The sequence below is a fragment of the Panthera onca genome, chromosome C1, assembly GCF_046562875.1.
Source record: "Panthera onca isolate mPanOnc1 chromosome C1, mPanOnc1 haplotype 2, whole genome shotgun sequence".
In the NCBI taxonomy this organism is placed as follows: Eukaryota; Metazoa; Chordata; class Mammalia; order Carnivora; family Felidae; genus Panthera; species Panthera onca.
This window is the reverse complement of record NC_138346.1, coordinates 166,898,089-166,925,081: the sequence shown is the minus strand read 5'-3', so window position 1 is coordinate 166,925,081 and position 26,993 is coordinate 166,898,089. Positions and strand designations below refer to the sequence as shown.

Below are 26,993 nucleotides of genomic sequence, written 5' to 3'. Positions count from 1 at the left end.
TTTGTACAGCTGGGAAGTCTTGGACATTCAGTGGCGAAAACCGCTCTACATCTCCAAGGAGAGTACCTGTCCTGACAAACAGTGATCCTTCAGATCTGTAGTGTGCCATTTTCCATTATGTAGTGTTTTCCATTATTTCTTCATCTCTTATTGCAAATTTAAGCAGTCTATCTCTCTTTACCTGCAGATCATTTCTAGGCTTCCCTCTGATTTTCTGTTTGCTCCATGCCCCTCACACTTCCAAACCACCTTCTCTGTAGGCCTCTTAATCTGACTCAAAAACTTACTTATGGAAAGCCTCCTACAATTAGTCTTGCCTTTTGTAGTAATTGCCCACTCTCTATGTATTGTATTGGAATATGCATGTCCTGCATTGATTTTTAAAGGCGTCATAGTTCTTTATGCCATCGGCATATGTTCATCCATTTGTTCAGGCTTTTTTGTATTCCTTAAGTGAAAACATTTGTGTTGTGGCCTGCTACCAAGTAGGAGGGGAAGGGAAGTACTAACTTGACTAAAACTCAGAATCTGATCCTGAGTTTGCACCATATGGAAATAAGATTATAGACAAAAAGCTACCTAAAGATATTGACCATATCACTCACGATTCTCCAAAGAAACAGAACCGGTATGAGAATACACACACACACACACACACACACACACACACACACACACACACACACACAAGGATTTGGCCCTTGTGGTTGTGGGGGCTGGCTAATTTGAATTCCATAGAGCAGAATGGAAACCCAAGCAGGAGTTAATTCTGCAGTCTTGAGGCAGAATCTGTTCTTTTCTGAGAAACCTGTTTTGCTCTTAGAACTTCAGCTGATTGGGTGAGTCCCACCAACATTATCAAAGGTAACCACTTTTTTTTTTCTCTTTTTTTTTTAAATTTTTTTTAACGTTTATTTATTTTTGAGACAGAGAGAGACAGAGCATGAACAGGGGAGGGGCAGAGAGAGAGGGAGACACAGAATCTGAAACAGGCTCCAGGCCCTGAGAGGTCAGCACAGAGCCCAATGCGGGGCTCGAACTCACGGACCGTGAGATCATGACCTGAGCCGAAGTCGGACGCTTAACCGACCGAGCCACCCGGGCGCCCCAAAGGTAACCACTTTTACTTAAAATCCACTGATTGTAGATCAGACCCACATCTACCAAATATCTTCACAACACCTAGATCAGTATTGTTTCAATGCCAGGTACTATTGGCTAGCCAAGTTGACACATAAATCCTCAAAAAGGAGCAACCAGCAAATAAAGAAGCCTATCCTGGGTATCAGACCAGAATCATGCCCAACTCTATGCAAATAAAAAAAAAATAAGATTCAGGAAACTAAAAATCTTTATATTCCTTCTGACTAGTTGATACTTCACTTCAAAACACGGTAAGGTAACCATTCCTCCCAGTTCACAGAATTGTTTCGAAAACCATGTGACAGTTTGAAAGACCACAAGTGCACAGTGTTTGTATTTTGAACACCCCGACAGCCCCCAGCAGTGACGACACACCTACTAAATGTTGGTGCCACCGCAGAGGCTCCACATAATGTCTCGCCATTCGCTCTACTGAACAGCTGTGAGAGAAAAGAAAATCTTGGACTTCAGCTCCACAAGAATGCCAGTCATTCTGTGCCCCATGTCTGGAGACCACAACCTGTTATGGTAAACCCAATTGGGAGAAATATCTCAAAAAGAGGTTAATTTGGACGGAAATATCTCAGAGTGAAGTGGGAGTCCTCTTTGTGTAGACTACTTGTTTCCACAGAAGGGGGCCTGAAACATTCATAGCCTCTTCCACAATTAAGAAATTGGAATGTCAGCCCCAGTCTCCAGGTCACCCTTGAGACACCTGCTCTCTCAAACATGAATTCCAAAACCTCCTTCTGCCCTTGCTGTCTCTGCATCTTGTGCCCCTGTCACTGAGAAAGCACACCTTCAGGCATGAGGCTTCCAGCCCCTGTGCAGACCACATAGCCCTGTGTTTGCCACAGTTCCAAGCTTCTTCTCTCACCTCTGTATTTCTGCATCTTGGTGGGATCCCCGGGTACTTCAACCGTAAGCCACGTAGCTCCTGTAACCACCTCTGGTCTGGAACATCTCAGACCTGTGATCCTGTCTTCAGGGTGCAGTTTCCTCTTCACTCCCATTTACCTTTTGATAAAGAATTGCTCTCAGCAAATAACTAACCTGAACTGACTGTGGATACTTTCTGGCATTTAAGGAGCTGGCACCTCAGCTGGTTCTTTTCCCGCAAATCTTGCCTTTCTCCTGGTCTTGAGTCACTGGTTTACTCAAGTTGTAGAAACACTTATCTCTCCCTCCTCTTTTCTCTGCAGCGATGGAATGTGCTCTCCTATTTCATTTTCTAATTTTGTTGGTGTGATTGCTTATTACCTCCTACTCCTCAAGTTTCTGTGGAGGGGAGTCACTCCAATTTTTAGAGGGAACACTGTTGGAGAAACATTCCCTTTTCACCATTCTGTGTTGCTAGGGCAAAGGGCGAAGGTAGGTTACAGTGGGTAGAATTTATAGGAGAGGCAGTTTTTGCCTCAGTGAACCATTTAGCCCAATAGAAAATTGGCAGAAAATGGAATGTGTTTCCCTAGGAATTGGTTTCTTCTGCGTGCCCTTCTGGAAGAGCACATCTAGATAGGTGTAGAAAGTTTAACACGGGAGTCTCTTATTCAGAAGAAGGGCAGACTCAGCCAATTCTGAGCTTTCCCCTGTTTTATGAGTGTATATAATAGAACAGTGCTTTGACATATCAGTTGCAACGCTATACTGTCCCCAAAGTCTTTTCTTTGTTTCCAAAGAATTCACTCTAAAACACTTGTTTTATCTCCAAAGCATGGGGGAGAAGTGTTAATGTAATAGTAAACCCCTGCTAAGTATGAGATCTTTTCTTCATCAGCAACCCTTAATGAAGCCATTATTATCTCACTTTTTAAACCAATGAAACCATCCCCAATGAGGGTAGCTACTAATATAAAGACACCAGGTGGTAAGTGAAAGAGCTAGAATTTGAACCCTGGCTTGTTTGGCTCCAAAGAGACTTAGCACTAGTCCTCTGTGGGATCAAGTGAGTCCTAGTGCTATAGGGGAGGCCAACACAGGTACCTGTCTTCAAGGTACATACCCCCTGGAGATGATGTTTACACCTGCTTCTCCAATCATACTCTGTGTTCTCTGGATGACGCCTTCCTTTTCCTGTGCTACATTTAATCTACTTTTTCTCCAGAGCCTAGAACTATAGAGAATTTAGAAGAAAAGGGGCTTCAAGCCCTTGTTTCCCTTCAGGGAAATAACTGAGCCAACAGGGAGGTGATATAGTGTATTTTTCTCTTCTGGGAATAAGCCCTCTTCACTGAAAGGTATTTCTTTTGGGTATTGAGTAGGACATCCGGTCAGCGAAAGAAGGCAAGGGAGAATTTTTAGGACATAGAGCAGTGGGAGACTTATCTCCAGAGCATTACTCACTGCTTAAAAGATACCCTAGTCTCTGACGTCACAAGGAGAGAGAGTTAGATTTCAGATCTGTGGTGAAACTGGGGTGTGCCTCTCTTGAACACAAGGAGGCAGCTGTCCAATTCCAGACTGGCTCTGGAAAGTCCCGTTTTGAATAATTTGCTTCTGTTGGTGTTTTGTTCAACTTCCTTACCTCAAATGAAACTCTGTGACTTAAACGAAAGAGCACTGGGCTGGAACTCAGGAAACTAAATTTTAGTACCAGTACCAACCAGATGTGTGACCTGGGGTAAATCTTTTAACCTCAGACTTAGTCATCTTTATTTTGAATTACTTTGAATCTTTGAGTCTAGAGTCCAATCTTACAGACCCTTCAAATTTCTAAAATGGCCCTTGGCCCAGAAATGGTAGTGTGTGGGTGTTGGGGTGGATAATTTTTTGTCAGAGAAGAAATAGCCCCTATGCTAGTTACTGGGGAATCTGGAGTTCAAGTCCAGTTCTCTGGTCTGGCACCCAAACCTGTGCCTCTTCCACCTCTCCCTACCCTGACATTAGGCCATATTATTCTTGCATAACACTGCGTACCTTTATGTTTGTCCTAATCCCTGTCAGCATTGTGGTTGGCACGGTGCAATAGCACATAGTCATTGAGTGGTTATGAGTGCTGGGGAAACAGAAATAAAGGGGACATAACCCCTCATCTCAGCTTAGAAGCATTCTCGTGGCGACTTTCTGGGGCCAGACTGCCTGGGTCCCAGTTCTACTACTTATTAGGCTAATTATTTCTTAACCCTTCTGTAAACCTCAGGTTCTTCGTCCTCATTGTCTCATCTTAAATACCTTACTCTTAGAGTTATTATGAAAATTAAACGAGTTGTTTCATATGGAACACTTGAAATAGTGCCAGTCATAGAGGAATGACTGAATACATAGTTGTTGTTATTGTTACAACTGTATAGGTTTATTAGCTCCTTTATGCCAGGAGTCTTAGAAGGTTCCAACAGGGTCTTGTTTACTGACATGTGATAAATGTTTATTGGATCCAATTATTCAACTAGTTACAGTACCTATACTATGTGCAAAGCCCTCTTTTGGATCCTTGTTAGAGTCTGACAACGTACTTAGGAGAAGTCACCAGGTTTTAGAGCTTAGATAATTTGCAAAATATTTCTCTTCATTCCTCTTTTTTGTGGGTGGCCTTTGCTTAGAAAGAGTTAAAGGAAGGAACTGGGAAGAAAATGTTCTACATATATACTTAATTGACTTATTCAGGTGAGCCATCTGGAGGAAGTGGAATTAATAGTAGGCCAATGGGACGATTAGAATCTTTTTTAAAGAAGAAGCCTCTTTTAGAACTCTGATGTCAGACAAAAGAGTATTACCTACTTTTAATGGGTTATCTGTGTCAGACAGAGATGGCAGCTTATTCTCTCATTCACTAACCCTCTCGTTCATTCATTCAGCACCGAGTGTGTACTCACCATTGCATGAATCAGGCACTGTGCTGGGCAATGCGTATACAGAAATGGATAAGACACAGTTTCCTCTCTGGAGGAGCTCACAGTCTTGGGGTAGACAGATATAAGTGAGTATATAATACAGTGTGATAAGAAGTTCGTGCTAAAGCACAGATAAAGTGCTCTAGATACACAGAGGAGGGCAGGTGGTGAGGAACAGGATTCCACCCTAGGTAACAAATAACACTGTGTTGCTATACATGGGAATTTTACAAATGAGCTTTTGTTGAATTCTTTAAAAATTAGTACTTCTCATAGCTAGGTCATTCATTACACAGCTGAGGTTTTGGGGGGTTTTTTCCTCTCTTTTTCAGTCATTTCAGCTTAAGTCAGTGTGTTCGTTGAGTACCTATTATAACTAAGTGTACTAGGAAAATACAGGTTAATTTTAACCAGAGTCAGTAGGATGAGGAAGTAGGAAGGTATAGGAGGGATGGCTTGAACTCTGTCATGAAGGATAGGTAAGAGTTCATAAGGCAAAAGTGAGAAATACTATTGAGGAACTTGCATCATGCTCCAACAAAGGTAGAGGGGCCCAACACGTGTGGGCTGAGTTTTTGGATTGAACGTCATCCTGGGGGATTCGTGAAGGGAGGATAGAGTGGGTGTGTAGTGGGAAATTAGGCAGGAAAGATCAGTAGGAAAATAGGAGGCTGTGTATACCTAATACACAAATCAAGATTTTATTTCATGTGCAGTGAGGACTCACCGGTATTTGTTCCGCAGGGGAGTGCATCAGTAGAGCTGTGCTCCTCAAGATACACTCGGTATAGTATCAGCTATGGTGGCAGGAGACAGTTCCAGGCTCGCAGTCAGAAAACATGAAAGAGAACTCCAGTTTGCCCGTCAATTCGCTGTGTGGTCTTGAGTGAGTTGGTAACCCTTTCTGAGCTTTATTTTAGCCTCTTCATCCACACAGTAAGCAAATAGAAGCTTCCCCAGGAGAGTAGCAGCAACAACCACAACAGCAATTTTCATTGATCATCCTTCCCAAGGGCATTGGGCAAGGCCATTTCTGTGTAACGTTTAAACCTCAGACAATTCTGTGAGTTCTTAAGACATTAAACACAAGTTTACCATATGGCCTACCACCACCTCCACTCTTAGGTGTCAACACAAGAAAACTGAAGACGTATATTGGCACCAAGTCTTGAACCGAAGTTTTCTTGGCAACATACAATGGCCAAGAAGTGGAAACAACCTAGCTGTCCATCGCCTGGTGAATGGATAGACAAAAGATGCTATATCCATGCAATGCAATATTATTCAACAGTGAAAAGGAACAAACTAAGAAGACATGCTACGTATGATACGGATGAATGTCAAGCTATTCTTCTCAGTGAGAGGAGCCAGACATGAGATACCATGTAGAATATGATACCATCAGTTGTATTTTATTGACATGAAATATCCAGGAAAAGCAGAGATATAAAGACAAAAAGTGGGGTAGAGGCTGGAGACAGGCTTAATAGTAAAGGTACATGAAGGATCATACTGGAGTGATGAAAATGTTTTTAAGCTGATTTAGGGTGACGATTGCCTGAGTTGGTAAATCTGCAAAAAATCATTGAATTTTACACTTGAAAAGGTGAAGTATATTTATGCAAAATAAGCCTCACTAAAGTTATTTGAAAAACAGAAAGAACACTATAAAGGAGGTTCTGTTCTTATTAGCACATTGCAGACAAAGATAAAACTTTCCCAAAGCCTCCAGGGAAGAGTAGTAGAGCAATGGATGTATTAACTAACCTTACTGTGGTAAGCCTTTCACAATATACACGTGTATCACTCATCACATTGTATACCTTAAACCTGCATAATGTTATATGTCAATTACATCTCAATAAAGGTGGGTAGGGGGATGTAGTAGAGCTAGGATTGGAAACCCTTTCTGCCTGCTTTTGAGTCCATGCCATTGGCTACGGTCCATACCATCCCCTTCCTTATGTTACAAAGTGGTTGTGACAAATAAATTAAGCAAGGGATACATATTTGATCATTAACAGAGCATGCATGTGATTGGCTCTCAGAAAATCTTAACTGATTCTGATTTTGGCAGCTGTTGGTCTGATGGTCTGAGAGACAGAGTAAAAGCTATTCCAGTGGTCCAGGCAGGAGGCTCCAGCATCTTGTCCAGGCAGGGTACTCTCAGGAGGAAAGACCAGATGATGTAGAAAAGGAAGCCCAGCTAGGGATGTCCTCTTACTTTTCACATATCTTAGCTTTTCTAAACAACCAAGTGGGACGCTTGGCTCTATTATGAGAGAAGACAAAGAACGAAAGTCTTTCTTTCCTTCAGTAAACAGCTGACACACGTTCCCATCATAAATTTTGTAATTCAGGATGTAAAACCAAATCCAACAACCCAGCCCAGCCAGAAGGTTAAATAAATAAGTGTTAAATAAATAAGTGTAGGGTTTTATTTTTTCCCCCTCTGCCCATGAGTCTCCACAGAAGATGCCACGTGCTCCTGCGAATCAAAGTTGACTAGTCCGTTTTCTTACTGTGTAAATTTGGGGCAACAGCCTACTCAGGTTTATGAATTGAAACTTTGAGGAGTTGAGATTTTTTTGTATGTTTTATTTTCCATTTTGCCGTCATGAGCACCATTGTTAATGGTAATTCAGAATCACAGATGAGACATCGCTCTTCACATCTCTCATCTTTTATTTTGAAAAGCTAGGAAGACTCAACAGACAGAAACATAGCCTACAGCCTTGGCAGAGGCAGGACTAGGTGACTTAATGGGGTTTTTCCTGAGTTACTTTCAATGACTGATACATTGTAACTCAGACGTGCCTGCTACATGGCGAAATTTTATTATTAATAAATCCACTTTCCTCCAAAACAAACAAGACAGCGTGGCAAACAGCAGTGTTTGCTCTGTATACATCTGGGTTGGTTTTTCATCATTTCCTAGGACCGGAGCCCTGGTACTTCCCATTGCAGTAGTGAAAGAAATGTGGGAATTCAGTTCGCCTATTTTGGCAACATAAACATGAGACAATTTGTGGTCACAAAGGCAGGACTCCCCGTTCCAGAGGGCCTGGTGGCAGCGGATGGGGCTGTGAGGTTCCCTGGGGAGGACAATATTGAATCTGGAAGCGCATAGGACTTAGGGCATGTGGGAAGGAGGATATTCAGAACACCTCCTGGTTTTATGGCATTCACTCTTTGAGTCACAGTCCCCAGAGAGCCAGGAAAAGCGAGTGTATGTCTGCCATGGTAATTAAGTGTTCAAGTTTGAAGAAACTTGAAGAAATCTTACACATAGCAAAAGTAAGACTGCCAAAAAAAAAAAGTTGAAAAAAAAAAAAAAAAAAAAAAAAAGTAAGACTGCCAGCTTTGTTCATTGTTGTAAGAACTCAACCAGTCACAACTCATTCAAGATCTTGATTGAGTATTACGTGTGTAGCACTGTCCCAAACACCGTGAGCAATGTTAAGTCAGAGTCCCGATCATCAAGGAGATTGCAGTGAGTGAGGATGGGGATGATATTTAAACATGAAACATTTCACCATTTAAGTAGCAGTAAGTGATGAGTGGTGGTTTCCTCCTCACGTAAGCCTTTCAGAGCTGCCCCAAGTCCAACACGTGTTCTTTGAGAGTTCCTCTCAGAACCCAAACAATTTGCTCAAACACTAGGAGAATAGGATCACGGAAAGGTCACAGGTCTTGGAGGCAGAAACCCTTAAATCTAGATCCCGCGTTGGCTGCGTATCAACTGAATTATAAACTCCCTGAGGAACAAGTCTATTTAAACATGGTGTATTGCAGGACTTTGCATAGTGCCTAACGCTTAGTAGGATCTCTATAAGTATTCCATGTTGAATACATGAATTACCCATGTAACCCTAGCAAAGTTAACCTGAGAGTCCAGAGTTCTCCCTGGAAAGAGGAGTAATCATACCTACTGATAGGAGTTGAGAGGTGGCCTCAAATGATGATGAAGAGTGCAGACCCTGGAGCTTCCCGCCAGGGCCCAAACTCTGGCCTGCCATTTATTTGTTCTGTGGTTTCAGGCAAATAACTTGTCGTTGCCTCAGTTTCCCAAAGTATCATATAAGGATAATAATACTACCTATCCTTTAGGTTTGGTTTGTTATGAGGATTAAACGAATTTTTATTTGTATAGTCCCTAAACTGAGGCCTGGTACACAGTGTGTGCTCTAAAAATATTTGTTAAATAAAAATACATAGAGGATAAATAGAAAATGGGTTTGTAGTGAGAACTAGTGAGTGCCAAGAATAATTATATAATTATAATGAGTGCTAACTAATCTTATAAAATGCCTAACATAACCCTATAAAAGATGCTGAATCCGTGTCAGTTCAAAGAACTTTATGTTTGATCCTCATTTCCTAAACCAGTGCTTGGCTCATAAAAAATGCACAACATGGAATATAAATATTAATGAGAACTATAGGTTCTTCTGAAGATCATGAAGACCTATGGGCTAGATATATAGGGAGGGGTTTCATCAAGGATAGAAAGTTAAAGTTGGGTCTTGGTTAGGGATTAAATAGGGGTAAGGAGTTCACAGAGGAAGCATATAATTTGCATAAGCTGGGGGAAGGAAAGATCCAGTTATAGTCACGAGATGCTCCATTATCAACAGGACTTGGCACCACTCTCTGAGGGAATAATTGTCATGGTCCAGCTCTTTAACGGAGGTGGCCAAAGTTCTGTTTCAGTTCTATGGTTTCAGCTGCTTCAATTAATACTTGAATGACCTCTTATTTATTCACCCATTTATTGAGAAGTTTTACATAGATTACACTATGTATCAGGCATTTTGTTAGGTAGTGGTGAATAAACTAAAAATGGACCTTTCTTCTCTTTTGGACCAGGAGGGAGAAAAAAACCAAAAACAAAGTAATCAAATGTTGATAAGTGCTTCGAAGGATATTTAGAGGGCACAGAGGGAAAGGCATAATGGGAGAGAAAGGCAGTTGTTGACATGGGAAAATGAGAGAATGTCCCTCTAGGGAGGTGACATTTCACCTGAAGCCAGAAAGCTGAGAAGGAAAAGGGGGGCTATTCCAGACAGAGAAGCAGAATGTTTAAAGAAGGGAGAATGTATTGAATTTGATGTAGTTGAGGAAGGCGGTGTGGCTATAGAGTGAAGTGAGCTAGGGGAGAACAGTACAAAATGGGGTTAGTAAGGGGCAGGGACCAGATCCTGCAGGGCCTTGTAGGCTCTAGTGAAGAGTTAGGACTATATTAAAGCAAATTAGGAAGCCTCTGAAAAATGGGAAAATAGAGGGGAAAATGTTATGAAACATTTTAAGGCTCACTTAGACATCAATGTAGATGATAAATTGGATTGGAAAGTGGAATCGAGGAGAACATTGAAGCAGACCAAGTAAGAGGTGATGCTTGCTTTGTTTAGATGGTAGAGAAGCAGGGATGGAGAGAAGTGGGCATTGGATATATATTTCAGATATGGAATAGACAGGACTTGCTAATGGGTTAGATGGGGAGGGGCGAAGGTAGAAACATTCAGAGAAAGAAAAGAGTCAAGAATGAAACCCAGGCTTCTGACTTGAGCCACTGCATGCATCTTGGTGCCACTGATTAAAATGGATAAGATTAAAAGAGGAAATTTTGGAAGGTGGGTTGGGAAAGAAATCAAGCATTTGGTTTGAGCTATTAATGTTTAGCATTGTTTTAAGCACTGAATCCTAGAGAAGATATGATATAGAACATAAAACAGGTTAGGCTAGGGATCTAAACTTGGAGTTTGAGCATATGCTTTGTGAATAAATCTATGGGTATGAGTGAGCAAGTAGAGGGAGAATGAAAGTCCAGGACCATGTCCATGGAAAGAGACAGCATTTAAATACTGAGTAGAGAAGGATGGAATTGGGGAAAAGACTGAGATGGAATGATCAGAGAGGTAAGAGGAAACCCTGGAGTGTGGTCTCACAAAACCTTGGAGAGGGCACTGTTTTGGAGAAGGATGGCCATCAGCTGTGTGGAAGTAAGTTGAGGGTAAAAAAAGTTGAGAACAGAATTCATTCATGATCTTGAGAACAGATTTATAGGACTTTTAAGGATAACAGCCAGATTCAGAGTGGGATGAACACTGAAGGATAGTAAAGCATATTTTTATGTTGATGAAAAAAAAATCCAGAGAGAAGGAGAAGTTACTGATGGAGGGAGAGGGGAAATAGTCAAAGAAATAATCCGAGAGGAAGTAAAGGACAGTGGATTCAGAAATCAGTTTGAGGGCTTGGCCTCTGGCAGGAGCAGAGACACCTTTTCAGGTACAAGAGGATGACTTTAGGCACAGGTAATAATAATTATCAAGACAGCTAATATTTACTGAGAGTTTACTATGTACCAGGTAATGCTCTAAGTAATTTTCATTTATTCACTCATTTCATCTTCATAATAATCTCATGAGATCAGTTTGTACACATAGTCAAAACTGAGAAAGTTCTGGGGCACCTGGGTGGCTCAGTAGGTTAAGCATCTGACTTTTTAAAAATTTTTAATTAATTTATTTGTTTTGATAGAGAGGGAGAGCAGGGGAGGGGCACAGAGAGAGAGAGAGAGAGAGAGAGAGAGGAGAGAGAATCCACCAGCACAGAACCTGATGTGGGGCTCAAACTCATGAACCATGAGATCATGACCTGAGCCAAAATCAAGAATCAGATGCTCAACCAACTAAGTCACCCAGATGCCCCATGAATCTGACTCTTGATTTTGGCTCAGGTCATGATCTCATGGTCATGAAATCGTCCCCTGCATTGGGCTCCGTGCTGAGCCTGTGGAGCCTGCTTGGGATTCTTTCTCTCCCTCTCTCTCTGCCCCTCCCTCACTTGTCCTCCCCACCCCCACCCCTGCTCTCTCTTTCTCTCTCTGTCTCTCTCTCTCTCAAAATAAACATTTAAAAGAACTGAGAGTTCTTTCTCATCTGATAGTTTAAATTGTGGAGGGGGAGGCAAATGGGATATTTGAAAAGAGAGAATGTAGAACATAGTGTCACAGAAAGTTCTCAGTGCAACTTCCAGGCAGTATTGAGAGTTTATTTGAGATTTGAAACCATGAATAAAAAGTAAATCTAATGCAAAATCCAAATGGGTCTTCTACAGCATTCCGTGATCATGCTTTAGTAGCCTGACTTGATACTTAGTTTGGAAGCAGGAGTAATTTCCAATGTCAGGAGTAATAAAGTATACTAGCATCCCCTACTAACATCCTAGCATTTTGTAAACGTTTTTGAAGCTTCTTTGGAGATGTGGCCACAAGGAGCCCTCCTTCTACCCTGCTACCCTTCATGCCCCAGCTCAGAAGGAGAAACCATGGCCTCCATGAAAGAAGGATGATGATAGAAATTGACTAGCCAAGTTTGAGCTTTATACCTAAAAGAGGTCTAAGCTGAATTCTCTTGTCTTGCTAATACCTCACAGCTTGCCAGGTTTCTGTCAAAGACAAGGGCATCTCCTCTGAGAGATCACCAATGCTCACCCCATTGCCAAGATCTCATGAATAGAGAGGGGGTGCAAAATCTTTACTTGACACAGAAAGCTTTAGGTTGACAAGTAGCAGTAGCTAACATTTATTTAGATTGACAAGTAGCAATAGCTAACATTTATTAAGTACTTATTCTTTGATCAGGCTCTGGGCTAAGTGCCTTTCTTATGCAATATCTCCCTTAACCTTTAAAACAACACAGTGAGGTAGATAGCCTTATAAGGTACATATTACAGAGAGGAAAACTGAACTTTAAGGAGATTCAATAATTTTTCTAAGATCAGGAAGCTAACAAGTAGAGAAACCAAAAGTTGATTCCAGATTTCTAACTCACGGAATCCAGGCTCTTTTTACAAGTACATTATAGTGACAAATCAGTGAGCATCCATGCCAGATCAAACTGTTGTGCATCTCAGTATGCTATCGTATGTTGCTACCATTCTATAAAGTTTTACTCAGAAAACACAAATTTTGAGCTAGATTGAGACTGGTTTCTATTCCCCCACGTTCTCAAAATGAAGGACGAATCCACTGGGAGTAACCGCAGAATTTATGGATTTTATTCATATTTCCCTCTCTTCAGAGCAACCAGCCTGTTAAAGAGAAGAGTTTAGGGCTGTTAGTTTTTGGAAGCCCATTGACCTATGTTAAAGCAATTTACCCTGAAGTCAAACGTGGAACCACATGTGACACAGCATAAGCTGAGCTTCTTGGACCTAAGCCCTGGCAATGACCTGGTCTTTTCCCACCATGTAATTATGAATTGAGATTTCTCAATTCACAAATTCACACAAATTCTCAGATCATTGAGGTCAGTAAGAAAAATTTAGTCTCAGTATCTGGACATCTCAACTGTCCAGGTTACTTGTGGATCTACTGATAATAAGCTATCGGTACAATAATGACAAAAGCCAGAAGCAGGTTGAATGCTTAATCTGTGTCACCTAAGTGCTTTATGTGCCTATTTCACATATAATAAATTCTTAGGCAGAGACTATCATGAACCCTATTTTGAGTAAAGAAAATGAGATGGAAAGAGGTTAAGTAACTAGCCCAAGGTCACATAGCGACCAAAAGGCAAAATGGGGATTTAGAGTGATACTAGAGGCTTTGAAAGCCAAATCATCATCTGGAGACAGATAACAGTGGATACGAATCATAGCCTCCCTCCTTACCAGTTTGAAAGATGAAGTTAATAAACCTGACTTTGTATGGTTATTGCAAGAATGACAGAAAAATGCACATTAAGCACCAAGTGCATGCCTGCCAGGTATTGGATGCTCATTAAATGGTAGCTGTGGTTACTAAATGGAATGAGCTGGAAAGTTAACAAGTATCCCATCATTTTGATCACTGTAATCAGGGAACATTTATAATTCAAATATCTGCCCTATATAAAATACTCTTTTCTCTCCTTATTAAGTGTCTAAATTACTCAGCTAACCAACTCTACATCCCCCTTCATTCTGCTTTCTTAGAGCTGATCTGTGCCTGAGACTCTCACAGATACTTTAATTCTACATAATTTAAAAAGTGAAATAAATACTTCAGTTGTCATTTTGTCCTTTCTAATGAATTGAAGTTATTTTTCCAATGGCTTTAGCTATAAATGTTTGCAATGGTCCAGAGCTCCCTGGGGGTAAGATGAAAAACAAGCCCAGCCAGAGTATCCTGGTGACCCAGCACGCCTGCCATAATAACCTATTTGGGGATGACACGGTAAGCTGGTTCATGGCATTTCGCTTAGTGGTTCTGATTGTGACATATGATGATTCAAGTTTACTCATATACACACCAGAACTTCACAAAATGACCTTTTTTGAGGTCCTTGAGGTTAAGCAGGGAGGGAGGGAAGAGCATTGAGTTGCTCTAAACAAAGCAGCATTTGTTTTTACACCACTTGCTTAGACAAGTGTCCCCTCACGTGCAGCAGCTATTTGCTATGAGGCTGTTGGCAGAGTGACTAGAATGTGACAGAAATTAAGGACAAAAATCTGAAGTCTCCTGGAAAATCACACTCCCCAGGAAATGTTAGCCATGAGATTATAACTCAGTGAATTATTTCTTGTCATTCACTTCCTTGCTCACTCTTTTCCTGCATGGTCATTTTAAAGATGGTTGAATTGGATATTTACCAGACCTTGCTTTGTGCTTTGCATGTACTACACCAGGTCTATGGAAGACTGAGCCTGGAGTAAAATTATTTACCATCTTTGGGGTTCATTCTCCTGGTCTGTAAAATGGAGAGTTGGACTATATCAGTAAGTCCCAAATCTTATACATAGTTTAATAAGGCATATTCAACATTATATTTTTCACTTAAAAATATAAGAAAAATATCTTCAGGAACCACAGAAAATAAAGCTTGAAAAATTCTTTTTAGCCAGTAGAGATATAAAAACCAAGGGGCCATTTGAATCTGCATGAGGACCAGGCATGTGATATTTTTATGTTCTCAAACTTACAAAATTGATTGAGAAACTCTGGACCAGATCATCTCTAAGCTTGTTTTCAAGTTCAAGAAGTCTATGATTCTACAACCACTCCTCCCAATAAAAATTAGTGTGTTTATAGCTGAGAGAAGAGAGATATATTTTTTAAAAAGGATAAATCATTAGGCTTGAGAGGTGATCAGTCATATCCAACATTGACTTCTGATTGTTGATTCATAGAGAAATATGTATGCTGACACACAAAACACAATTTCTGGTTAAGTCTCCTGATATTGACCAATAATCTAATTAACTTAGGCCCACGTGAATTTTTGACTTGTTTGTATCAACTCCACCATCTTAATAACCTAAATTAACCAGATAATTTAGTTAAGAGGTATTTATTAAACTACTTCTGTTAACTTTCTCTTTGACTCTTGTGCTTTGCAATCAGATGAGTAATAAATTTAAAAGACACAGTAACTTAAGTTCTTTTATTTTAAAGTCATGTTTTATATGGATTTTCTTTGTATATAAACTTTTTTATGAATTTGGAATGATCAGACAAAAGAGAAGAGAACCAAGATTAAACACCATAAAGGAAAAAATCAAAGAGCAGAGAAATTGGCAAGAAATAGACTGACTTAGAAAAAAAAATTCAAAAAGGATTTTTAGGGAAAATCCCTGTGTCAAGGAAAAGAAGGCAGAGATACGACACAGGGGTGTGTTTTGTGACTCACATGCATTGGCTCTGTACCTGTATGATTCATTTGGTGGAAAACATAGCTGGGTCAGAGAACTTTTTACTGGTCCCAAACTTTCCTGGAGTCATTTGAAGCTTCATTTTGTGTGCATATTTTGTCTCACTTCTGCAAAATGGAAATCTTAATTGCTTTTCAGAAATAGCCCTGGTCATTGGAGTTTATCTGTATAGCCACTTGAGATTTAGAATTAGATCATGGACTTTGGAATATGGAAAAATCTTTAAGAAACTGGGACAGGTTTGTTCCAAGCGACCTCTCTTTGTCTCCTGACAGGAATAGATAGATAGTAGGTCCCCCAAGGGAGCCCTATTCAGAAAGTCCAAAGGGGACAGTCTACCCATTGGAAGGTACAGACTAGATCAGTGCTTTTCAAGCTTTTTAGTTCATGACTCATAGTAAGACATACATTATACACCACAACATGTGTGTGTGTTTTATAAAACAACACCTTACTACATATGTTATACCTGATATTTTCTATTCTATTCTATTCTATTCTATTCTATTCTATTCTGTTGTTGTTTTAAGTAAATACTGGCCAAGATCGATAAAATAGATTTCATAACTCACTATTGGAAATCTAGGTATGTTCCTGTGTGCAACCATCCCTAAACACATACATTGCTAAAATACAGTACAGCCAATTTTCACTTCACCTTATGCTGAAATGCTTGCATTTTCTCGAAAACCATGCTGTTTTTCACATCCCTGCACATGTCATTCTCTCTCTCTACTCCAAGCACTTTACCATTTTCTCACTCCACCTCCCCTTTCTTCATCAAGTTCACTCCTGCTGCCCAAGACTCAGCTGAAGAGGTCAACATTCCTTCCCCTCAGTCTACGTTGACCTGTTTTTCTGTACTCTCCTGAGCATGCTGGGCTTATCTTTTTCTCTGCCTTTTCATGCTATGTTATGAGGATCCATTTATACATTCTTCTTCCCCTCTGGACTCTTTGAAAGCAAAGTTTTCTCTTATTTATATCCATAGGAAGTGTTCTAAGGTTTGACACATATCTGATTAATACTTTTTGGATGAATGAGAGCCTGCCTATTGGTAGGCACTTGGTACCAAGTAGCTGCCTCCTTGGTAAGTTATAGTGTGGTTACTGAAAATAAGAAAGTATATCTTTACTTGTACCCCAATGTTTATAGCAGCACTCTCAACAATAGCCAAATTATGGAAAGAGCCTAAATGTCCATCAACTGATGAATGGATAAAGAAATTGTGGTTTATATACACAATGGAGTACTACGTGGCAATGAGAAAGAATGAAATATGGCCCTTTGTAGCAACATGGATGGAACTGGAGAGTGTGATGCTAAGTGAAATAAGCCATACAGAGAAAGACAGATACCATATGTTTTCACTCTTATGTGGATCCTGAGAAACTTAACAGAAACCCATGGGGGAGGGGAAGAAAAAAAAAAGAGGTTTGAGTGGGAGAGAGCCAAAGCATAAGAGACTCTTAAAAACTGAGAACAAACTGAGGGTTGATGAGGGGTGGGAGGGAGGGGAGGGTGGGTGATGGGTATTGAGGAGGGCACCTTTTGGGATGAGCGCTGGGTGTTGTATGGAAACCAATTTGACAATAAATTTCATATATTGAAAAAAAAAAGAAAGTATATCTTTACGGAGAATACGCATCTGGGTTGCAGTAGATGTGTTGATCCTCATTAGAACCCATTTTCTGTTGCTTATAGAAGATAATATAGCAAAGGAGGTTAAAAAATTGGGCTTTGGAGCTTCACAGAGCTGGATTTGAATGCTGGCACATGAGTTACTAGCTCTGTGACTTTAGGTAAGTTCTTTGATTTTTTAAAATCTCAATTTCTTCAACTATAAAATAGGAGTACTGACATCTATGGCTGTTGTTAGGATTGTGTAGATATTAAATAATGGAATAAGCTCCAGGAGGGCAGGAATATTTGTCACTTTGATTCATTTTCATGGATTTAGAAGAGTGGCTGACACATACTTGTATCAATGAATATTTTGTCCTAATAGGCCCTCAGTAATTTATAGCAGCTCTTCTTCATGTGAATTCTTATCAAGTTTAATATAAGATTTCTTAGAATATGCATGATCTACATAATAATTTCTTATAACATCTTTAATCAGAAGTTAGGTGATACTGTGAGGTGATACTTCCAGACCCTGACATTCAAGGACTCAAAGTGCATGTTGAAACATTGTTCTTCCTAAAGAATGTTGTATTTCATGCTGTTAGGTTAGAATTAAGTTTAACCATTTCAAAGCTGATTTTGTGGAGGTTCCTCAGTTCTGTTTTTGAGTTGTCACATATGGGTATTTGACTCTTGCTTCTTCCCTTTTCTCGTTCTCTTGTTATACATCCGTGAGCCATATCATCACTCACTACACATTAGATAGACTCACACAGATTCTGATTCAAGGGCTTGGGGAAAATGACTGCATTTCTCAGTGTTCCTAGAGTTGTTTCTCTCCCTTCCTCTACAAAGATCTTGTGTAAGATCCATAAGGATGGAAAATTCATTATTACCTAATGTCCTTCGCTGCTTCCCATTTCATGAATGGATGTTTGTATTCCAAGGTTTCATCGTAGGCCTTTCCCATTTTCAGTACTTTTATAAGCAACTTCTTGTGCCACATAATAAAGGTATTGTTTTAAGGTTTTCCGAATTTCATCAGCTTACAGACTTCTCTCATTTCTACCAGGAAGCAGAACAAAGAAACAAATTTAAAAAAGCAATTCTCAAACTTTTCCACAAACCGGGACACATAAAACGATGACATTGCTTCCTTATTATAATTCGTCCAAATAAAGAGAATTCTTATTAAGAACGTACTCACCTAGCCTTCACTTCCTTATGCATTTATTCAAAATCCACTTTATTATAATATTTGCTACAGAATCTTTTAGATAGTAGTATTAAATGATCAAGATTATTAGCCATTATGGTTGCTTGCTTTATATTTCACATGGTAGGAACAGTGTTGTCCTATTATTACCTACTCTCTTATATGTAAAAGTCTGCCAGAAGCTCTTACTCATTTGTGAATGAATTACGGTATCATTTCAAAGTGTAGTCCTTATCATAAATTCCTCAGATATATACTAAGAGAGCATATATTAAAAAGAATGGTACATCCTATGATCCTATACTAATTTAATTTCTTATTAAATTCTTCAACAGAACAATATATTAAAAGACTATTGTTCTCAAACTGAGGATTACCCCTGAGTCACTATAGTCTTATCAGGCTGGTGAGGCTCTTCACTAACAGTTTGGAAAATAAGAGGAGGTATATACTTTGGGGGAAAGAGAAGATGTTTTGGTAAGTGGAATTAAAAGGAGAACCTTGCCTGACTGACTAATATGTCTCACTTAGTTGATTCAGCGATGAGGGACAGAGGAGACCACAGAAGAGCAGAGCTTTCTGGAGAAACAAGGATGAATATTTATACAGCACCCACTATGTGCTAGGTCCTTCACAATCTTTTACATCCTCACACTGAAACCTTGGGGAAGATTATTAAATACATTTTAAACATAAGTAAACTCCTGCCCATAAAAAATTTTTTTTTTTTTAGTCACCTGTCCAAAGTCCCTCAACTCTAGGAGGCAGAGTTTAGATGTGAACCCATGCCTTTAAAACTCATGCTGTCTCCACTGACCATACAATCCAAGAATACTCCCAGTTAAACCTGTATGTGGCTGTTCAGGTGAATGTCACACTTGACATCATATAGATTTCCACCTTCCAAGCATCCCCTGACAAATTGAGGAGAGGTTCCACACAGTGGAATCTGAGACATCATCTTCTCCATCTTCTACCCTAAATGGTTCCTGTGGGGGCATCACTAAAGCCTGAAATGTCTTTTATATGGATCTGAAAACATTTAGTGAAGAAGAAAGTAATATGTTCATGGTAGCCATTCCTATAATATTTTTAATAATAATAAATTTGATTACAGAATGATAATATTACAAGAAAAATAACATGCTATGATATAAACTCATAAAGGCGTGAATATTAAAACTAAATGCATATTGGAGACATTTGTTCTATTGCACAAACTCAGGCATCCAGAAAGATTGTTTCTCTCCAGTGTTCTTGCTTCTATCTCCACGTGAGAAGACTTTTAAGGGTCCTGTTTCATTCTCAGAGTTGATAGGTTTATCCTTCAATAAGTAAAGTGGCTGATTAAAGCCAATATTTTTCTTAGATAAATTTATGTTCTGGTAATTTGAGTCCTTCTCTTCATGAGACTTCCTGAAATACTGACCATAGAAAGGAATATTATCAATTTAGTTCTGGGGCCCGGTCAGCACTCAGATTGCGTTCCTGGCTGCAGCCTGGAACATCACTTCCAGTTGGACTCACTTTTCCTTGCCCAGCAGGAGCCTATAGTATGTAGCACCATCTCTTAGTTAATAAATCAGCTAATTCACTGCTCTTTATTGATCATGAGCTGTATTTATCTCACCCTCTCATTTCACAGGTGAGGGACAGATTTGGAATGACTTCCTTATGCTCACAGAGCTGATGATAGAGTGTGAGCTGGAATGGAATTCACATCCCCCAACTTGAGTCCAGAACCCCTTCCATTCCTCACTCACTTATTAATACATTCATCAAACATTTACTGGATGCCTACAGTGTGTGAGTAGCTGTGACTACAAAGGTGAATTAGGACACAGACCCTGCACTTTACCCTGCTTTGTGTTTTTGATTTCCCAGAAGGTCTGAGTTCTGTCTGGAAGGTGACTTTATGCCAGGACAATCTCTCCACCCTGGATGGATTGGACAATCACAGTTGGTCATGTACAGCTCCATTTCTAGTATCCAAATATATTCTTCATAAATAGCCTATTCTTTGGTCTTCTAGCTTTCTGACAGGGGTGCCTCAACCAAATATGGTGTTATTGATAAATAGTATTTAATGGGTGAGCTCTGAAGATCAATCCAGTAATACTACTAATAGGCTCCATTTTCTCCTCAGTGAAAGGAAGTCCATATGGACACATATGCTTGTGTGTCTATGTGTGCATAGGTGTGCTTGGGGTGTGATTCTCTGAAACACAGAAAAGTGTGTGTTTGCTCATGAATGGACCACAGTAGAAGGTACAAATATATTCTAGGCCTCACATGACTGCCACACTCCAGAATACCAGTAGTGAATAAGCAGAGTTTTGTCAATTGGTAATTTTTAATGATTTAAGAACACTCTTTTGCCATTGTTTTGAGAACCCATCCTACAGCTTCTGCTATTGACTGGCAAGTATTTCCTGAGGGCCTGCTGCATTCCCAGCCCCATAAGACCTTTGGCCTATGGGGGACTGAGTCAGTCACTTTCACATTCTTCTTGGGGCTGTCATTCTTTGCCTCAGTTGATCCTGAGGTAAAAGAACTCATAATATTATCTCTGTGTCACAGAGGAGGAAGCTGAGCCTCAGTCCCAGAGAGGTTTAGTGACGTGCCAAGACCCTCCACACTAGTGACTGATAAAACAAGGACTGAATCCCATTCTTCTTGCTATTAGGACAGTGCTCTTTTGGTTTTTGTTTTGTTTTGTTTCATTTTTATCTATAACAGATTGCCTGCCCATAGTTTATAAAAACAAAGCAGGGATTAGAGAAAGAAATTTTTGCAAACTCATTAAGTGTGACCTCTTGATAGAATAAAACCATGAAATAAAAAAACATTAAAGTTCATTTTAAATACTACCTGAAACTAGGTCACAAATCTATTCTATAACCCTTTCTTCCCCCTGGCATAAGTTCCTTTCCCAAATGACAGGTTTGGTTTTTCTATCCATATAAGTTCCTAGGACCTTTTTCTTGCAGGGATTACTGCTGAACTTCTCCTAAGGAATGACTTTGTGATGGTAGAAATACAAGTAACATGTTCACTGGGCTTTTACAACTGTAGAGAAAGCTCTTTCTGAAGCTTGCTCATCCAGCTGATTAACTTTGCTGGAAAGTGGCCATTAGCTTCCTAAACTGCAGAGGATTGTACTAGTCACTTACAGTCAGCCTAGAAGCAGAGAGGGATTAGAACATAGCCTCACTGAATGAAAATGGGGAAAGCTAAACCATTTGCAGATTGTACTGCATTGTTTCTGCACTGGTTTCTGGAGGATTTGAGAAAGGCCTGACCCAGGTGGAAAAAAGGGACCCAATGGCTTTGCAGAAGGGAGGTGAAACAAACAAACCAGACCTTCTCAGTACCACTCCCTAGTCAGGTGGCATGCATGAGACATTTCCCTGCACCAGTTTCCACATTTATCAAATGAGCAAGGAAAACAAAAAGCATTACAGGTTGCTCAGTTTGGAAAGTTTCCCTAATGGTCATCCTACTGTGGTCTGTGACCACGACATGGGCTATCATATTGTGTAGTGTAGGAGAATCTAAAAACTAGTTTCTGGCTCTTGATCATCTTATTTGATTTATTGTCAGGAAGATGGCATTAAAATGAGCTTCCACTTGCTGAGCAAATCTGGATGGGCAGTGGAAGGTGGAAACAGGGAGTGGCCTGGGTGGTGGCAGGAATTAAAATAATAATCCCTTGCATTTTAGAGATTGCAGAGCACTTTCCCACACATTGTGTCATTGGATCCCTGCAAAGCCCTAGGAGGGCAGGTGGTATTTTTAGCCCCATTTGACAAACCAGAAAATAGATATGCTAAAAAGTGAAGTGATGGCCAGAATTCACAAAAAAATGTTAATGGTAATATAAAAAATAGAATAAAATCCAAGCCCTTGCTTCCTTTTGCAACACACCAGAGAGTGATTAGAATCTACCTTAAAGCGTTTTAGCTATACTCAGATAATCAACAATGGATTATAACATACTGGTAACACAGGACTCCAATATTATTCTCCTTCAGGGCCTTTAAAACTTCTCTGCCTCTGCCTCTGCCTCCCCTCCCCCATTTTTATCACTGCTTTACTACATGCTTCAAGAAGTCCCCAAGACTTTGTTAGGTGACCATCCAATAGGTTTTCTTGGCTCCCAGTAATTATGACCACTCAGTCCTTACCACCGTAATTAAATTGCCTATATTGAAATATGATTCTGCCTGGGCACTGAGACTAGTTATTTACAAGTCATTCAGTGGCTGTTTCGGCTATTTCTTCCCCAACTCTTAGCGTGATAAACTGTCTGGATAAATATTTCTTGAATAAATGTTGCATGATCTACTGTAGCCAAAAGGGAATTTTGCTTCGACATTACCCTGAACACTATTTGGAGAAGACTGGAAGCTCTTTTAAAACCATCTAGGATATAGTGCTGTTCCCAGAAGGAGGCTCTTAGGAAATGAAACTCTAGCCATTTGCCTAAAATGTTAGGTCATTCCCAGAAGACTTAGAGTTGAAAGAGGACAAGAGGTGTGATAAGGTTGGAGATTAGCGTTTGTGTAGCTATTTGGGCAAAGAGGTAAGAGCTGATATTTTTGGAGTTACTGGAAGATTTACTCATGACACCCAGCCTGCGTATGTGTCCCGTACTATTGCTGGGAACCAAGCTTCGTGCCAGCCCTCTAACTGTCAGATAGCAGTTTCTGGAAAGAGACTTGAGCTTGCTATGTGGTCACTTATAACAATCTTACTATTTTGTGCCAGCTTAGAAGTCCCTACAATACCACTGATATATGTTATCAGAACAGCATATAGGTAGAATATGATAAATATGGTAGATGAAGAGCAAGGCTTAGGACTCACATGTCATCTAAATATGAAACCCAGTGCTTAACCTAGTGCCTATATATACAAAACCCTCTGAAGTATTTAGGAATTAATGAATGTAATGAATGCCATCAGCACAAAAAATGAATTAGTCGAATCTTGGCAGTGAGACCATTTCTGCAATGGCAAAATCTTAAAGGGCATGCAGAACTTGACAAGGGGTGAGGATTACAGGTACTGTACTGAACTTTTAGCAAAAGTGGTCATCGGCAATAGTAAACAGATGGGCATGGCTGTGTTCCAATAAAACATTATTTACAAAAATAGGCAGTGGGTTGTGTTTGGCACACCATAGTTTCCTGACCCAGGTGTACATTATAGCTACGAATTCTCATTTTTATGATTTCGTTTCCTTCTGAAAAATCCCTCCTTTGTTCTCTATTGCCTGCAGTCTGGAGCACAGACTCCTCAATTCTGTTCTAATCTGGGCAGTGCTTTCCTACCCCCTGATGCTTTTTCTTCTCTGTGCTCAACTCACATTTTCTGTACCAATGACGCCATTCTTAATGCTTTCTGCTTAACCAAATCCTACCCATTCTTTATGGCAGATATTCTGAAATGTGGATACAGGGGTCATGTCAGAACCATCTGGGAAGAATTTGATATTAATGGTATTCATCTCCCACCCTAAATTCTGGTAGTGGGGGTTGGGAGGTGGAAGTAGAGACATGTATAACCTGAAAACGTTCCTAAGCTTATTCAGGCAATTCCCATCCTCCTCCCAAACCACTGCTTTATGACACTACTAACATATCATTTCCTCCAAGAAGCCTTCCCACACCCAGCTCTGTTTCTTTGGATTCCCTTAGCCCTTATTGGTCAAAAATTCATTTTTAACACTTACGGTATTTTTGGTTATTTAAGTGTTTCATGTGCCAGGCATTGCTGTAGGTGCTGGGGATACAGCAATGAACAAGACAGTAAAGGTCCACCCCTCTGAAGATTTTGTTCTAGTGACAAGAGAGACAGACAATGAACACATGCCCACAAGAGTGAAGAAGATGTTTTCAAATAATGAAAATGAAACAAGCTAATGGGAAAAGAAGTGACTGGAGAAAGCAGATGGAAGGATAAAAAGGTGCTACTTTATTTAAGAGAGTCAGGAAGGGTTTAGGGAACCTATAGTTGATCTAAAATCTGTAGAAATCTAGGGGAAAATAATTATGAGCCAAGGGAACAGCACATTCATCTTTCTTTTCTCTGACAATGCCACTGAACATAGAAAGTTGTAGTAGAAAACCTAGGGGATGATTAAGAACAGTTCCCTCATTCAGGATTGCCAGATAAAATATAGGATACTCAATTAAATTTGAATTTCACGTAAATAACTTTTTTTTTTTTTTAACGTTTTATTTATTTTTGAGACAGAGAGAGACAGAGCATGAACGGGGGAGGGGCAGAGAGAGAGGGAGACACAGAATCGGAAGCAGGCTCCAGGCTCTGAGCCATCAGCCCAGAGCCCGAAGCGGGGCTCAAGAACTCACGGACCGCGAGATCGTGACCTGAGCCGAAGCCGGCCGCTTAACCGACTGAGCCACCCAGGCGCCCCCATAAATAACTTAAGGACTAATTATAGTATAAGACTATACAATAAGAATATAGTATAAGAACTAAATATAGCATAAGAACTAAATAGTATAAGGACTAATTATAGTATAAGAACTAACTATATATATAATTTATCTGAAATTTAAATTTAACTGGATTCTTTGTTTTTTGCTAAATCTGACAACTCTATATTTTACTCATAGGAAAAAGTGACCCAGAGTGATCTGTGTCTAATGTCATCCAGTTACTTGGAGTTGAACTAGAGTAAAATCTGAATCTAAAGCAGAAGCAATTTAATTTGGTGTTGATATTTTAGAAAATCTTGTATTGCTTTTTAATTGTCTTGGTGGGTAGCACTTTGTCTCCTCAACAACTCATTAAAGGTATGTTCTATGTGAATTTTGTTTATTTATTTATTTATCTATTTATTTATGTAATTATACACTAAGTCCATTAATACTTAATTCATTCTTGTATTCTATTACTATTGCAAGCCTGTAATAGAAGTAGTATTCTGGGTACAAAGAGGACATGGCCTCTGCCATCCAGATAATAGGGAAAATGAGCATATTTAAGTCATTTTAAATCAGCTTAGAATACAAAGGGTCACTGCAGAGGAATAGAGTGGCACTGGTATTTTGAGTAGGGAGAGATGGCCTAGAGTGGGAGAATCAAGGAAGACTTCAAGTGGAAGTTAACATCTCACTTGGGTTTTGATGGATAGTAAAGACTTCAATAAGGGGGATAAGGATCATCGTCCAGGCAGAGAAAACAGACACACGAGGAGAAGGTGGTGATAATAACAAGACTTGTTTGGGGAGCAAATCCATCTCTGTGTTTGCAGCAAAGAATAAGTAAAGGAGAAGAGTATGTGATGTTAGACCTGGGCTATGTAGAACCCTGAACGTTAAATCAAAGTATTCAGATGTATTTGATAAGTCATGGGGCTCATTAAAGATTTTTTAGTTGGCACTCAATGTAATAAGAGGCACATGTGAAGAAACTCAGTCTTTTGGTGGTACAACACGTGGAGATCCATAAGAAAGTGACTGCAAATGTCCTGGTCGGTTAAATGAGGGCTGGACTATAATGTATAGAGACAGAAAGATGGACTGAATGCTAGAGGTATTTCTGAGAAAGAACCCACCAAGCCTGCTAACTGGTGGGTTGTAGAAATGGAGAAAAGATAGAGGCATAAAGATAAAGCTGAGATTTGAAGTTTAGATGACTGGGGGAATGGTGGTACCACCAATAAAAATATGGAGGTCAGGGAAAAAGGTGGATTGTAGGTGAAAAGATGAAGACAGTGGCTTTATCTTTTTAAATACAGCATTATGGAATTTCATAGCTACAAAAGTCGTGACTATGCCCAATCCCTTTACTTCACATAGAATAAAATGTACTGACAGTAAATAAATGACTTGCCCGTGATCACTCAGCAAGTTAGTAGAAGAGCTAGTTTCGGAAATCAGATGCCTTATTTTCCCTGAACAGTGTTTCTTCCATTAGATGATCTATCTTATGATGCGTCTGGGTTTATAGAAGCAGAACAATCATGTGATAAGACACAGTGGTCAGTTGGAAATATAGATGGGGCACTTCAGTAAGAGATGAGGGCCAACAATAGGGGAGCCATCAAAATGAAAATTAATATTTAAAGATTTTAAGGATGTGAAAACAAACAAGATTGCCAAATTAGAGTTGCTGAGTCAAATGTGGTAGATGGCAATGGATACTGTGAAGTGTCCACTAAATTTTACATTTAGGAGGCCCTTGGAATTTGAGAGAAAGAGAGAGAAGAAGCAGTTGCCATGGAGGGAGCAGAATCAAGATTATAAACCCTGAAGGAGTGCAGGAGTGGTGAAAGTGAAAACAATGTAAAACTGTTTCTCTGGATGGTGATAGTATGAGAAAAATGGGATATTGCTGAAACAGGGCCCACAGAACATCTTTTACATTGCTGGCTGGGTGAAACATGAATGCAGGTAGGTAGGAGCGGTAAAGGTCCTGGAGAACAAGAAGTTAAAGGTATAAATGAGTGC

At 39.8% G+C, this 26,993-nt stretch overlaps 1 protein-coding gene and 1 long non-coding RNA gene across 7 annotated transcripts in view; one reads left to right on the top strand and one right to left on the bottom strand.

Moving 5' to 3' along the window:
• LOC144617240 (uncharacterized) overlaps positions 1-2,709 on the bottom strand; it is a 43,202-nt gene extending 40,493 nt beyond the window's left edge. For 2 of the 3 annotated variants that reach the window (XR_013557560.2, XR_013557561.2), the window contains exon 1: positions 2,021-2,693. This is a non-coding gene — a long non-coding RNA (uncharacterized LOC144617240). Of the gene's footprint in view, positions 1-2,020 lie in introns of all 3 variants that reach the window. The other variant, XR_013557559.2, reaches the window with a different exon arrangement.
• PDE4B (phosphodiesterase 4B) overlaps positions 1-26,993 on the top strand; it is a 537,685-nt gene that overhangs the window by 443,990 nt on the left and 66,702 nt on the right. The window lies entirely within an intron of this gene.